This window comes from Humulus lupulus, chromosome 6, assembly GCF_963169125.1.
Source record: "Humulus lupulus chromosome 6, drHumLupu1.1, whole genome shotgun sequence".
Lineage (NCBI taxonomy): Eukaryota > Viridiplantae > Streptophyta > Magnoliopsida > Rosales > Cannabaceae > Humulus > Humulus lupulus.
The window spans coordinates 213,955,567-213,972,769 of NC_084798.1; positions in this window are offsets into that span (position 1 = coordinate 213,955,567).

Here is a 17,203-nt window from a genome sequence, read left to right on the forward strand (position 1 = left end):
CCTTCTCCAGATAAGCTGCCATTTTTGTGCCACGAGCCTGGTACTCTCCCAAGATTTGATTAACTACGAGCTGAGAGTCGCTGTAACAATGTATAGCTTTGGCCTTGAGTTCCTTTGCTATTCGTAGTCCCGCCAGTAAAGCCTCGTACTCAGCTTCATTATTAGATGCTTTAAAGCCGAACCTTAATGCAGAGTGAAATTTGCTCCCTGCAGGAGTGATCAAAATAACTCCTGCCCCCGCTCCATTTTCATTTGACGACCCGTCGACGTAAAGTTTCCATAGCTCGTGGGCCGTGGTTGTTACCTCGTCATCAGCGATGCCGGTGCACTCCACTATGAAATCCGCCAATGCTTGTGCCTTGATGGTCGTCCTCGGATGGTAGGTGACCTCGAATTGTCCGAGTTCAACAGTCCACTTTAGGAGTCGACCAGACGCCTCTGGTTTAGACAAGACTTGCCTTAGTGGTTGATCTGTTAATACATGGATAGGATGTGCCTGAAAGTAAGGGCGGAGCTTTCGAGATGAGTGGATCAGACTGAGGGCGAGCTTCTCCATCAGTGGATACCTTGACTCTGCCCCCAGTAATCTTTTACTGATATAGTAGACGGGTTTCTGTATTCTCTCTTCCTCTTGGACGAGCACCGCGCTTATCGCGTGTTCGGTAGTTGAGAGGTACAGGAACAGTACTTCTCCCGTCTCAGGCTTTGATAGGATGGGCGGTTCGGCTAGGTGCTTTTTGAGCTCCTGAAAGGCTAGCTCGCACTCTTCTGTCCATTCGAACTTCTTACTTCCTTTCAATAAGTTGAAGAATGGGAGACCGCGGTCTGTTGACTTCGAGATGAACCTGCTCAGAGCTGCCATCCTGCCAGTCAGGCTTTGAACATCTTTATGCTTCCGAGGTGAAGGCATATCGATGAGGGCCTTTATCTTGTCGGGATTAGCCTCGATCCCACGAGAATTGACAATGAAACCCAGAAATTTTCCTGAAGACACCCCAAAAGTGCACTTCTGAGGATTCAACTTCATGTTGTACTTTCTGAGCACGCCAAAGCACTCTTCGAGGTCATCAACATGGTTCTTGTTAAGTTGAGACTTTACAAGCATGTCGTCAACATAAACTTCCATGTTGTTCCCTATTTGCTCTGAGAACATCATGTTTACGAGCCGCTGGTACGTGGCTCCGGCATTCTTGAGTCCGAATGGCATGACATTGTAGCAGTAGAGCCCTTTGTCTGTAATGAAGCTCGTATGCTCTTGGTCGGGGGCATGCATGGGAATCTGGTTATATCCAGAATAGGCATCCATGAACGACATCAAACCATGCCCTGCCGTGGCATCTACGAGCTGATCAATTCTCGGCAGGGGAAAACAGTCTTTCGGGCAGGCCTTGTTGAGGTCCGAGTAGTCAATGCACGTCCTCCATGTCCCATTGGGTTTTGGGACCAACACTGGATTGGCCACCCAATCAGGGTAAAAAGCGTCCCTTATAAAATTATTCGCTTTCAGCCTGTCCACCTCCTCCTTTAGTGCTTTCTTTCTGTCTTCATCCAGCTGCCTTCGCTTTTGCTGCTTCGGGGGAAAGCTTTTGTCTATATTCAATGCGTGGCTCGCTACATTAGGGCTTATTCCCTCCATGTCAGAGTGTGACCACGCGAAGACATCCTGGTTTTTCTTCAGAAAGCAAATTAATTGCTATTTTGATTCGTCTTGGAGGTGTTTCCCGACCTTCACCTTCTTTGAGGGATCAGATTCATCGAGCTGAACCTCTTCGAGCTCTTCCAAAGGTTGGAGGTCGACCTTCTCCTCAATCCTTGGATCGATCTCCTCATCAATTTCTAAAACTGTCCCATCTTTATTCTGTATGACAACGAGTGCTTGCGCGCTTGTTTGTTTCTTTCCCCTTAAGGAAATGCTGTAGCACTCCCTTCCTGCCAATTGATCTCCTTTCAATGTTCCGACCTTGCTTGGAGTTGGGAACTTAAGGGCTAGATGCCTTACAGATGAAACTGCCCCCAGCCCGACCAGGGCGGGTCTCCCGAGCAGTACATTGTAGGCAGATGGTAACTCTACCACCACGAACTCCATCATCTTGGTCACCGAGACTGGATAGTCTCCCAAGGTCACAGGGAGTTCAATGGACCCCATACAGGCGGTTCCTTCTCCAGGATAGCCGTACAAAGTGGTTGCACAAGCCTTCAGGTCGCGAAGGGAGAGTCCCATTTTCTTTAGTGTCGCTTTATAAAGAATGTTAACTGAGCTCCCATTGTCTATGAGAACTCGGCGCACTCTTTTGTTGGCAAGCTGTAGGGTGATGACGAGTGGATCATGATGAGGGAACTGGACATGGGAGGCATCCTCCTCGGTGAAGGTTATAGGCTGAGTCTCAACCCTTTGGCTTTTTGGTGCCCTTGGTTCGGGTTCGTATGGAGACCCGTCCCCTGTCTTCAGCTCATTCACATATCGTTTTTGAGCATTTCTGCCCCCTCCTGCGAGATGAGGACCTCCCGAGATGGTTATTACGTCCTCTCCATCTATCGGCAGAGGCCTGTCCTCATCCCGAGATCGGGAGTTATTATTCTGTGCTGCCGGAAGCGCGGCTACTCTCTGGCTAGCAGTAGCCTGTCCAGTATTCTGGTTTTTGACGTACTGCCGGAAATAACCTCTCGAGATCAACCCTTCGATCTCGTCCTTCAGCTGTCGGCACTCATCAGTTGTATGGCCGGTGTCCCTATGAAATCGACAGTATTTGCTGGAATCCCTCTTGGACTTTTGATTCCTCATAGGGTCCGGACGCCTGAAGGGGACCTGGTTTTCATTAGCCAGGTATATGTTTTCCCGAGACTCGTTGAGCTCGGTATGCACTTTATATACGGAGAAATACCTTTCTCCTTTTTTCTTCTTTCCTCCATCAACCTCGGGATTATTTCCCTCGCTCTTTTTCCTCTTGGAGGGATTCTCCGAGGTAGGCTGTGTAGCTGCTGGGTCAACCGAGGTTGAGGCGGAGTTAATGTTTATCGTTGTAGTTTCGGTCTGCGAGGTCGCCTTGAGTGTTGACCTCACCTCTTCTACATTGACAAATCTCTGCGCCCGTCTGTTAAACTCGGTTATCGACCTCACCGGTTTCCCTTGCATGTCATCCCAAAGGGCACTCCCGGGTAAAACACCAGCTCGGATGGCCATCAAATGCCCACTGTCATCCACGTCTCGAGCTCGGGCGACCTCTAGATTAAATCTTGTCAGGTAGCTCTTCAGTGTTTCGCCCGGTTGTTGTCGGACGTTAGTCAAAGTGGATGCTTCGGGTCTGACTCCCATCATAGCTCGGAACTGCTTCTTGAAGTCTCTAGACAATTGATCCCACGAAGTTATAGAATGTCTCTTGTACTTCTCGAACCAACTCTTGGCAGGCCCGACCAATGATGTCGGAAACAACATACATCTGAGCTCGTAACCCACGTTACTAGCTCTCATGATAGTGTTGAATGTACTCAGATGGCTGCATGGGTCGGTTTTTCCTTCAAACGCTGGGACGTGAGGAATCCGGAACCCTTGGGGGAACTGAGTGTTAGAAATATTGGGAGCAAATGGCTCGAGCTCCTCATCAGAGTCCTCATATCGACCGTTCCCTCGTTCATTCTTCAAAAGCCTAAAGGCTTTTTCGAACTGATCGATCCTTTCTTGTACTGGGTCCTTAGGTGGTGTTTGGAATTGATAGTCATTAATCGCGATCCCAGGCTCGCGTCTCCGTGAGGGATCTCTACGCCCATTCAGATGATTCCTAAGATCCGGATTTGTCTGATCTCCCTTTCCCCTGCTCTGATTCAGATGATTGCGCAGGTCGGGATGGCTCTTGTGATTTCCAGTATTTTTACGACCCCGGTCGTGTTTACTGACAGACCTAGTTTCTCCGGACTCATCACTGGTGAAACTCATCGATCGGTCATTTTGCGGTGGATCCTTTCTACGTCGCCTTGTCTCTGCAGTGCGAGATCGGGACGTCTGACTTCTCTCGGATGGCGCGCCTTTCCGCCCCCGGAACGTCTCCCTCTCCCCTTGTCTTTCCCCTGTACGCCCTTGATCCTGATCTCGACCAGGTTGAGCGTTCCTGCGGGGAGGTGAAGGATATCTTATGGGAGACGGAGGAAACCGTATAGGTGACGGTGGTTGCCGTCCTTGCCTCGGCCTGGAGGGTCCAGAATTTGCCCGAGATGGGCCAGTTGCGTTCGGTGCACTACCAGGGACCTGAGTCCGAGCCTCGGCAGGAGCTCGGTTGTTCTCAGTTCTTGCAGGCACTTCCACAGGTGGATTAGGCGGGACCCGAGCTCGGGTACTCCTCTGAGGCCTAGAAGGAGCAGATGGCTCTGTTGGTGCTGGAGGTTGTGCTGGCCTCCTTGTGGTAGCATTTTTCCGTGGACGCCCACGGGGCCTCCGGGGAGGAACGTGCACGTCCCTTGGAGGAGGGACTTGGTCTTCGCGCGAAAGCGGGGGCTGAGCCACCTGCGCCTCCGCGGCTATCCTAGTCAACTCCTCGTTACGTTTGTTGGCATCTGCCAGCAGTTGTTTCAGCTGCTGATTCTCCAATTCTACAATAGGGACATAACGCTCAGGGTTATAATACATGTCCTCATCCCTTGGTTGTGGAGGTGGTCCCCGGGAATCAGAGGACCCACTCCTTTCTTCAGCATCCGGGTTCTCCATTGGTTGTTTTCCAGGACGCCTTGGGTAATTTTCTTCAGGAGTGTTCTGATTGTTTGCAGCCATGAATCTCTCTGGGATGGATGCTTGAGGCTCTCAATGAAAGCAACAAACTGTTGACGCCGTTTTTCGTCAACAGATAAAAGAAGAGAGCACGTAAACAATTAAAGACAATGGCTAAAAGAAACAAACGAATCAGACACACGGTTTTTACGTGGTTCAGCAGTTAAATCTGCCTAGTCCACGAGTCTCTGTTATTAATCTTAAGATTATCTCTGAAAATTCCTTAGCATGAATTCTTCAGAGTTTTCTCTCAAGGATCAGAATTTTTTTCTTTTACAATGGTGCATGACTTCTCTATTTATAGAGAAGGATGCAGAATACTATCCCACATATTTTGGGTAGTTACTCTTTTGTGAATAAAAATAAATGGCTTTAAATGCCAACAATCAGATATAAAAGGAAACGTTCCCCAAAGATCAGGAAACGCATAACTGACTAAATAATATCCCATGATTCTTGGGGATTTACATCAATAAATGAGGATTACATCCCATATCTACGATACTTGTAGATATTCAAGGTGATCATAGCGTATCTCCAAGGCTTCAGCATCTAAGGTTTCACGTCATTGTGCGAGTCACTGACATCTCCCGAGCTAACATTGCTTTCGAGATAACATATCGAGCTCGAGATTCCTGCTCCGAAGTTGTTCCTGAAGATGAGGGGTTCTCAGAGCTATCCTTCGAGATCGAGATCATTTCGAGGTCACCATATTCGAGGTCTGTATCATACTTTGCAGGCTCTGATTTACAATCGTAGAGCATACCCTAACCCTCACGAGACCATTTAATGCGAACTCAGCTTTCGAGGTCATATTTGCTATGGCTCGAAATCTGGGTATAACAGAAATAAACAAAATTATAATGATAAAAATAGATAATAGAAGAAATCTCAATGTCTTTCAAGTAAAATAAATAAAATCGAAATCTTGGTGCTATTTTGGTTTTAGCTTTGTCTTGTGCCAATTTTAATTTAGTTTCGTCTTTGTGTCAACTTTATTTTTGGTTTTGTCTTGTGTCAATATTTATTTGACTTTGTTATGTTATTAGTATTTTTTAAAAAAAAATTGATGTTATAAGTTTAGTGACTATTTATGGTTTGATTTTTTTGCTATGTTTTTTTTACTTATAATCTCAGTTGAAAGAGTTTGTTGGTTTTTTTTATTTAACTTGTACAAGAAAGTTTACCTTTAATCTTATTTGTTTTTTATGTGGTCTATAAATCGATAGTGCTTTTCTAGAATGACTTTTATTTTATGAAACTGAAGTGATTGATTGTGTCAAGTGGAAGCTCTTGCCTTATTAGAGGGACCTTTTTTGGGACTCAAGTTTCTTCGCTTTTTACATATTTATGTTTTTGTTTTCTCAATTATGTAATTTTTTTGGGATAATTCTCTCTTTTGTTGGTTGCTTTCTTAAAAAGTAGCTAATAAATTTGTTTATATGTATTTTGGCTAGATAATAAGTTTGTTGGATGGAAATGATACACCCATTTAGTTTGTTCTCTACAATTCTATCTATGGTGATTTAATTACTTTTTTTTTTAAAAAAAAAAAAGTGTAAAAACTTGAATAAGAATGGATGACCTCAATGTATTTAATATATTGGAAACTAATATTGTATTTTATTCATTATGTCTTCTTATCATCAATGATTAGGACACTATAGACCTCATTATTAAACATCTCAAAGTCTTCCATGTAAAACAAAAGTATACATAACATAACCACTTTAATAATTGTTTGTCTAAACTTTTTTTAGGGTGTAGAAATCTTGATTCATCCTATCTTATTCTATGCTAGACTTTTTAGCACATCTATTGATTGTACAAATATTGCTATGACTTGCATTAAAGACTTTGAAGTAGAGTTTTTTCTTTTCAAACTTGACTATATGAAGTTTTGTTAGCTGAATTTTCTTAATTTGCGATAGTTATTTTTTACTCTATCCATCGATCTCACTGTTTACTTGATCAACACTATTTGAATGGATTTTTTTTACCTCTAATTAGCACTATTTTATTAAATAAAAATTGAATGAGAAATTTAGGATTGTCATCATTTTAATTTGTGCATGTTCTTGTTAAGTATTGATTTATATATAAAATTTGAAGTAAACATATTAAAATTTGGCAGTCACATAGAATAATAGATTAACAAAAAAAATTATAAAATTACCTTTGAAGTAAGTTCTTTACTTTTTGCTGCAGCAACTGATTTTCCCGTTGGTTAAACACTTTGTTTAAAAAGATTTCTGAATCTTGACATAAAATTTTACTTTCCAGTTCCATTGCAAGGACATATATGTAGACAAGTTTTTTGTTTTCTATTTTTTTTCAAATAAATTTATATATAAAAAAAGCATGAATTGTTTTCAAAAATTTTCTTACCGTTGATATTTTTATATCATGATTACTTCAATTATAGTAATCACTATTCTCAATAACCATTTTTTGATGAAAGAATTTGGTCAGTTTATTTTTTATTTTTTTATTTATGTGTGTTATTAAGAAACATTATTACAAATATAATTATTAAGGATTGAATTTGCTTATGCTACTTCAAATCTAACAATTTAATAATTTATGCTAGAAATGATAAGGCTCATCCAACGAAGTATTTGCTTCATATGGCAACTCTTTTGGCATAATATGCACATCTATTACTTGGCTCTTTCAACATTTATTTTTTGGACTTTGAATTTTCATTCCATATTAATTAGTTATGAATTTGTGAAAGCCTTTTCAAGTAAAACAAAAGTATTGTCATTGTGGATTGGGACCTAACAATATGACTTGATCATATCATCAATTATATAAATCTTCCAACCTTATATTTTGGGTTGGAAAATTCTTGTGTCTGAATGCTAATTTGGACAAGTATTATGTGGTGTAGAAGTAATGAAACTGACCTCCACATACATTTTAAATGTCCAAAGGACTTTCCAATGTTATTTCCATGGTGCACCATTATTGTATATATATATATATATTCACTTTACCGATTTCACTATTTACTAATTGTTATGAAAAATATACACCCAGATATTAAAAATTTTGAAAATTTTCAAAAAATATGGTTCATGTGGTGAACTAGGTTCGTGATTGGTTTGCTGAGTCAACTGAGTGAGTTGCTCAGGCAAATCATGCTTTCTTGAAATATTGCATATTTTGTGATTGTCTTTGATTTTATATAATCAATTTGATAGCTGTGAAATTTTTTGATTAGTTCTTGAAAATGTATATTTAATGTTCTTAAGTATTAAAATAATTAAGTTTTAATCAATATTTTTATGAAATTAATGTAATATATTTTATTATTGAAAATATTTGATTTGATTTTGAATTTATGTTTATTTTACACAAATAATAATACATTGTGGCAAATATAAAGAAAGAAATTAAAAAGAAATAAAGATGCAAGCTTTGAAAGAGAAATTGGTATTTTTGAAAATTAAAAGCCCACAGAAAAATGACATTTTTAGGGGAAGAATCCAGAAAAATAGAAGTGACATTTGTACAATAGATCCCCCATATTCATATTTAAGGCCAGTTTGGCATGAATTTCAAAACTTAGAGTTGTTTTAATATTTAATGCTTTTAAAAAGAAAACTTCAACTTTTTTTTTTAAAAAAAGCTCTTAAATGATTTAGTGGCGTATTTCTAAAATTACAGTAAATTATATTTTCTATCAAAACTAAATGGGTTTTTTACACAATTCATTACAATATTATTTTTAATTACTATATTAATACCAATTAATATATTTTCATTTATATATACAAATCTTAACCAATTTTTTATTTTATTTACTAAAATTATTTTTATTATTTCTTATACAAATATTATATAATTAATTGAGAAGCGTGATATTAGAGTATGTATTTAAAATTTACCATTTAATTTTTTTTCTCTTTTTGGTTTATTTCAAAAAAATTCTGAACCTTTGCCATAAAGCACCTGTTATATACATTTCCCCAAACACTGCACATTTTCCCAAATTAAAAATCAAAACCCCAAACATCTTCTTCTCTTCATTCCCAACTGAAAACTCATACACTCAAACCCATTTCTATTCTTCATCTTCCAAACCGATGGTCTCAACGAGGAGCGTCGGTGATACTCTTTCCATAGACTCGCTGAAAAAGGAAGAAGAGATGGAGGTTGAGTCTGACCCCGAGAAGACTCGTCATTGATACTCTTTAACGTGACTGTTTGTTTATTTTTATAAACTCAATTGTATATTTTTATTTTAAATTTAATATATTGGTTATTATTAATAGCAATTTTGTTTATTTTTATGTTTATGCTCATGATGTCATTTTAATTTTTTGGATTGTTTTGTATGTTAATTTATTTTTTATTTTTATGAATATAAAGTTATGTTTATATTTATTTTTATGAATATTTCTTGCTATGAATATACAACTAAGTTTATGTTTATTTTTTGGAAAACATTGTTTATTTTGTCAATGTTGAATGAATATATTGCACTTTAAAAAGATTTGTTTATTTTTTAATTGTTATTTTTTGCTTTAAATTGGTAGATGTGGTAAATGTACACAATTGTCATATTTGTTTATTATGTTTTAATAAAATAAACAGTATTGTATATGATAGACAATAACGTTATTGTTAAACATTGTTTTCATTTATTTTTATCATGGTATAGTAAAATAAACAAAAATATTTTAGTTAGACGGGTAGATTGTAATTATACATCGTAATTTTTTTTTAAAATCTTTATCGATAAAATAAAAATAAAATAATACATTAAAATAACATGTTATAGTTATATAAACGTTTTGTTAATTTATTGTTCAATGTGTATTTTTATATTAAATAATTTTATGTTTATTTTTTTTTCACTATATTAGTTTATCAATTTATAGTAGTTTTTCTGAAGATGGTTATTCAAATATTTTATTAATTACCGCCAGTTAATTGTGGTATCTCATTTAATTGAGATAATAATTTGAATATTATATAATTACTATTTGATTTATAAATTGAATTCATATAATATTAAATATGGGAAGTTATATATATATATAAAACAAATTAGGAAAGTGGCTTAATTGGTGAGATTGTGTTTGTATAATTATGCTTAATAAAATAGTATATATTGTATATAATCTTGTAAATAATATATGTGATATTATTATAGTAAATTCTTTACTTTTGTTTTGTTGTATATAAGTGAAAAAAGCTCAAACTAAATCAATATATGTTTTTGGGAATTTTAATAGAGTATGCAAAAATATGGCTTTTTTTTCAAAAAAGGTTAATCTATGGCTTTTTTTTTTAAGAATTTTCACTTTTATGGGTTTATTTTCCCATATTTTTGTATAAAAATTGGTTTATGCCATAGTTTTACTCTTAATCAAATTTGGAAGGGTATGTTTGTAATTTGATTATTATTTTTTTTAGGTTATTTGTCTTTTATATTGTTTTTATATTAAATTTTTCTTTGGTTGTTTTACAATTTTTTTTTTGTAATATGAATTGTTTTTAAAATTATTATTTATTTATTATAAACATTTTTTTAAGATTGTACATTTTTTTTAAAAATCCTGGGTAGGGTAACCAATTACTTGATTGATCTTAAAAAAAATCATAGAGCTAGGTTAAATAGCATGCACCAAGAGGGGTAACCAATTATCCTGAGATGAGTAACTTTCTACCATAAGAGAGGTAACCAGTTACCTAAGAGAGGTGACGAGTTACTCATATTAAATATGAAAAGAAACATCAAATTTGAAGGCAAAAAATGGAAGAACACTTCATTAAAAAAGGAAGAAGAAGTAACTATGACTTCAGTAACATAAGTAACTAGTTACCATAAAGAAACCATAAATATACACACACCAGAACGTGAAAGTAACCAGTTACCCTAAGAAATATACACACAAAGAATGTGAAGGTAACCAGTTACCCATTCACGTTTTCATATTTTTATTAGTTTTCTTTCCAAATTTTGGTATTCTTATAAGTGTTACAGTAATTTATTTGAATTTTTTTTACATATAGTGGAAAAAACTATAAAAAAAATTACAATAATAAAAGATAATAAATAAAAAAATAGTAGAATAATTATATAATGTTAAAATATATGTGTGAAAAAATTGAAAAAAAAAAGAAATAGAATGAGAAAAGAATAAGTACAAAAATGAAAAAAAAAACAAAAGAAATGATGAATGAAAAAAAATAGATGAATAAATAAGAATGAAAAGAAGAAGAAGAAAAATAATGGAAAAATGAAAAGAAAAAAAATATGAATGAAAAAATTAGTAGAAAAAAATGAAAAAAAAATGGAAGAAGAAAAAAAAAGCTCATATATGTGAAAAAAGAAAAAAAAAATGGAAGGAGAAAATAATAAATACAAAAATGAAGAAAAAATAGAATGAAAAAAAACTGAAAAAATATGAAAAAAAAAAACAAAACAATACAAATGAAAGAAAAAAATAGATAAATGAATAAAAATGAAGAAAAAAAAGAAGAAGAATAATGAAAAAATGGAAAGAAAAAAAAAAGAAAAAGAAAAAAATAGAAGAAAAAACAAGTAAGGAAAAAAAAATAAAAAATAAAAAAATGATGGAAAAAAAGAGAAAAAAGAAAAAAGAAAACATAACTATGATAAAAAAATGTGACATTTCCATATATTTAGTTAGCTACTAATTGTGTTTCCATACTTTAACTCTTTCTTTAATAAATTTCCCATACAAATTAAGAAAAGTATAACTCCCATATTTTTGCACATTAATGGTATAAAAGCCATATTTTTGAAAAATTCCCCTCTTTTAAAAGTTTTAAATGTAATTTTTTTCCCTTTATTGGGATAGTATTTTTTTTTACCTTTTTGATATGCATGAAAATGAAATATAAATCTTTTCGAAAAAGAAATATAAAAAAATTCGTTAAATAAAAAATAAAACAAATTTTTTAACGTAAATGGTGATTATTTACTTACTCATATCATGAGAACCTCTTAACAAGAGTAAAACGATATAAATTGTTATATTATTTTATATAATATAATGTTAGGTTAAATAATATGACAAAATATGATTTGTCGCACAAATATGATTTGTAACATAATATGGATGTTACAAAATTAGACATATGTGTGTGTCTAAGTGTGTAACATATTTGGAGTTACAAAATCAGTATTAACGCCGTTTTTCGTCAACTTAAAATGTAGAGCACGTAAACAGTAAAGAATTATGGCCAGAATAAAACAATAAAACAAGCAAGGAGAGTTTTTTACGTGGTTCAGCAGTTAACTCTGCCTAGTCCACGAGTCTTTGTTATTAGAACTTAGAAATTTCTGGAAATCCTTCAGAGATGAATTCTCCAGAGTTTCTCTCAAGATCACAAAAATTCTGGTCCTTTACAAAGGTATATGACTTCTCTATTTATAGAGAAGATCTCAGAATACTATCCCACACGATTTGGGAAGTTATTCTGTATATTAATAAATTTAATGGCTTTAAAGCCTATAACTCCTATATACAAGGAAACGTCCCCTGAAGACCAGGGGACGTGTAACCGACTAGTAAATATCCCTTTATTGTAGGGAAGTTACAATAATAAATGTAGACTGCGTCTCTTCAAGTGACCTATTAAGCTGTTCGAGATCAGCAATTAGCATCATCAGCATCATGCCAGTCTAGGCCTCTGAGTAACTTACGAGTTATATTATTTTCCCCCAGATCAGCTCGGAGTTAGGAAAATATCACTGAGACCACCTTGTTTCGAGCTCACACTCATGTCAAGCTCAGACTTCTTGATCCGAGGTCACCTGAAAATGGACGCCTTCCGATGTTCTGTCTTTCGAGCTTATAAGGACTTCGAGGTTACCCATCTTCGAGATTGCCACCAACTATGAAGATTCGGCGCCTAGGTTGCGAACATGTATTCTAGATATTGCGAGCTCATACCTGACGAATCCAGCTGTAGAGTCCAAGAACTTTACTTAGCTAATTGTTTAGTAGTATTATAGTATGTTTAGTGTTATCTTTGTTACTATGGATTTTTGGTTCAGACCGGGAATTATTTGGACACTCATAGTAGTACTTATAGATTTTCTAAGTTTAACCTATAGTTTAAGAATAGTAAGTATAACCTAAGGTTTGATTATGTGACTGATATTAAGGATTATATTTATTATATTATAAGGTTTAGACATCAACCAATAGGATTTTAAGCACATGTTATGAATGGTGATTAAGGATTAAAGATTTTTGAGGATTTAATTTAATAAGGAGTAAAGTTTGAATGTTATAGGGTCAGTCAGCAGCTTTGAATACGTTGAGGGCTTAGTCAAGGCTGTTTACTCCATTCAAACTTAGCTAAAAATGTGTAATTTTGTGTTTAAATATTCAGCGTGTGCCGATATATCGCAGCTATAGGGGGCGATATATCGCAGCACGTAAATACGGAAAACACGAAACGATGCACGGTCGCCTCGGGCATACTGGCCCAGGCGATATATCGCCTACAGGGGGCGATATATCGCCTCCTCCAGTATGTTTTCAAACGTTTTTGAATTCATTTCCTTTCAGCCATTCAAACTCCTTCAACAGTCCAACATCTTTTGAACGAGTCTTCAGCCTCTGCTGAGCGATTATTCAAATGATTTTCACCTAAAAAGCCATTATTTTTATTCAAGTAAAATCAAGATACTTTCATTCCCAAACTCTATAAATAGGACCTAGTACCCAGCCATTATTCACCTTTTGCTCTAAGTTCAGAAGCTGCTAGTGTTAAGTGAGTGTGAGAGTGTAAACACCTGGTTTGGGAAATCATAAGCTTAAACATCATAAGCTTATCAAACACTTTGGGAAGTGAGGTTCGTTAGTATTTCGGTTGTGGTTAGATTGATCTTGCAAGTCTTTGAGGAAACCAAAACTCTAGTTCATTTCTGTATTATGTTATTTTCTTTCTCATAGTCTTCTACTCAATCTCTAACCTTAATCTCTATTTTGGTTAGGGAATCTAAGTTCTTGAGCACATAAGTTTCGGTAAGCATGTCTCTCAAATGGTTTAGTCTTCTCATTTCCTTTTCATCTCTTTCCTTCTTTCAACTCACTCATGTTCATTATGGTTTTAGGAGTGTTCCAAAAGTCCCAACTCAGTCCATTATATCCCGGTAACTTTGGTAAGGAAAATAGGCTAGAATCAATATGTTATGTGCTTATGTTATCTATATATTTTATGTTATTAAATGTGTATGATATGTATGTATGTTGTAGGCTTGGGCATATGACCCATATGACTAACAAGACCCCAAATGGGTTATGGGCATATGACCTACTTAGCTAGTAGGACCCCACTAATTCCATGGGCATATGCTTGTTTAGTCTATGGGACCCCAAGTAATAATGGCCATTATAATAAGTGTATGTTATATGTATTATGTTAAGTCTTTATGTTTCTTATGAAATTATGTATATGACTATGTGTTAGATTTTCCTTGCTGGGCATTAGGCTCATTCCTTTCTGTTTTATGTGCAGGAAAATAAGCTTTAGAGGCGGTAAGGTTCGTGACGCTTAGAGGATGTGTATCGATGGTGAATGGAGTCAAGGGGCCGAGCGTTATTCGATTCGAGGATGTAGTCTCATTTTATGTTTTTTATGGTTTTACATGTATTTTCCGCATTTCTTATGTAATGTCTTTTAATTCTTAAATCATGTTTTGTTTTTAAAGACAATGGGATCCCATATCCTTCTAAGTATTCTATTTATTTGTAAGTAACTCTTATTTTTACAAGTTACTCAATAAAATTATGGTATTTTCGTAAAAATGTAAGTTTTATGTATAGTTTCGTTAATGGTCCAAATAGTCTAGATTAGTGGGTCATTACACCAGCTTTCGAGATCACAACTCTCAAGGCTCGAAATCTGGGTGTAGCATTTTGCCCCCTCAAAAGTATTTGTTCGAATCCTATGAGAAAGAAACTTTTGAACTACTTTCTTCGGGAACCACACCGTCACACACACTCGAGTATGGACACGCGTCAATTGGGTATTGCTCATTCAAGGTACTCGAGTACCTTGGAAATCTGCCCACGATCGTTCGCCTACCACCTTTTCGGCACCATCTTGTCATTTATCCCTGGCCGTTGGATTTGATAAGGATTCTGGCCAATGGCTCGGATTAATTCCTTTTTTACCACTTCTGATAGTCTATATATAAGACTCCAGTCATCTTCTTCCTCTTACTTTAACGTTTATCAGAGAGAAAAGAGAAGAGAGAAAAAACCAAATGCTAGCCCAGAAAGCTTTTTGCTTTTGCATGTTTTCCCAGCCAAAGAAGCAAAGGACCGCCAGCTTGTTCGAGACCGTGAGATTATACCTGCAGCCTCTTCTTCAATCAACTATTTCTCTGCAATCGCCATCTTCATTGCGTAAGTATCTGATTTTTTTTTATCAGTTTCTGGCTTTGATGTTCTTTAGTTTCTGGGAATGCACTAGTTCATTTTTACTTTGATGTACTAGGACGCTTTGATCGATAGATATTAGGTTTAGGTTCTCCCATTATTGGTTCTAAATCTAGTTTATATGTAGAAAGACCCAAACGTGGTCTCTTTTTTCTAGGTTTTCAAATTTTGGAAGACGTATCTTGCACACCAAGATATTGGGTACAAAATCTTGGTTTTGAAGAATGCATGATACTCAAAAAATACCATTTTTGAATAACCGCCACCTTTTTTCCTTGATATTTCGGGATTTTCAAAAATCAAATCCACTTCCTTCCCTTTTTCGTGAAATACACGTTGTGACACTAATCAGGTCCTCAAAATCGAACTCATCTCGTACCCAAGCATCTCCGAGCTTGTTTCACCAAGCTCGTTATTCTTAATTCCTTGCTTGCATGGCCCTTACCATTTTTTCTTTCTTGCTAGATGTCACAGAATCTGGAAAGACGATGGAGGTCGTTGCTTGCCGTCCTGTACTTGCCAAAACCTCCAAGCCCGGAGTCGTTGTTTGACCGGAACCAGCGTCTAATCCGTGAACACGAGCTGAGGTGTGAGCAAGAGGACACCCGAGTTCACTTCCGACGTCAGATAGAAGAGATCGAGGAAGGAAAAAGAAAGAAACTAAGGGTCGCCCTTCATCCGGACCCTGACACCGAGCCTAGACCGATTCCCCTCGACCCTAACCTTAGAGTGACAGTTGCCTTCAAACCAGGTGACTTGCAATTTTCACTGATGGGGGAGCCCTCTACCTCACAGCCGAGGAGGGAATTTTTCGAGGCCGAGCATTATGGGAGCTCGGTTACGTTGCTAGGCTAGATAACCGATATCCTGGCCTTTCATGGCATAGGATTATCAGGCTCGTTAAGGTGTCGAGCCCCGACCTCCCACGAACGAAGCTGTCGCGCTCCAGGAGATGGAAATCCTGACAACAAGCTAAGATACGCGGCTTGGAGCCAGGAGCATATGAAGGCAGGAGCGATACTGCCATTGAAGTCTTTCTTCAAAGACTCCACAGACTTTGTTGGGTTGGCCCCTTTCCAACTCAACACCAATTCTTACAGGGTTCTGTCTGCCCTGAGGTCGTTATACCACGAGCTGAAGTGGGAAGGACCACCGCCAGAGGAGATCCTGTATCTTTTCTGTTTGAAAAGCAATCCTTCCCGAGCTCTGGGAGGAGATGGCTTCTATTATCTCTCGAGCTACCCCAAGGAGAAAAAGATGTTTGAGGATCTTCCCAACCATCCTCCTGACTTCAAGAAGGCCTTCTTCTGGACAGATGGCCTAGCTCCGTCTCGATACTACTCGTTCAGACGGATTCGTAAGTATCCCAACCTCCTTCTTTTCTGTGCTCGGACTTTTGTCTATAGGCCCATACTTAGTTGAAATGTATTTTATTTTCCAGCCAACTACCATCGTCCTACTCCTACTGACGAGATGAATGTAGAGTCCCAGAATTTACTTAGCTAGTTAGATAATAGTAGTTGTAGTAGTAATAGCTAGTATTAGTTATAGTATGTTCATTACTGTGGATTTTGGTTCAAGCCGAGACTTAGTTGGAAACTCCTAGCAATAGTTATGAATTTTATAAGTTTAACCTATAGTTTAAGAATATTAATTATAACATAAGGTTTGATTAATATTGCTGGTTATTAATATGATGATTATTATAACCTAAGGTTTAGATAGAGCCAATAAAATAATGACACTTGTCATATGCATGATTATTAAGGAGTCATAATGTTAATAAGGGAAATATAAGACGTAGTCTTCATCAGAATTTGTTAGGAGCATGATATTTATTTAGATATTTAGACTCACAATTTTATTTATTTGTGATTTAGATATTTTATTTATTTGTGATTTAGATAATTAAATAGATTTTTCGTAACTTTAGGGTACTGTAACTTCCGACCTATTTTTGACCCAGTTATGTTATTAATTTCGAAAAATAGTATTTCTAAAAAGTTGT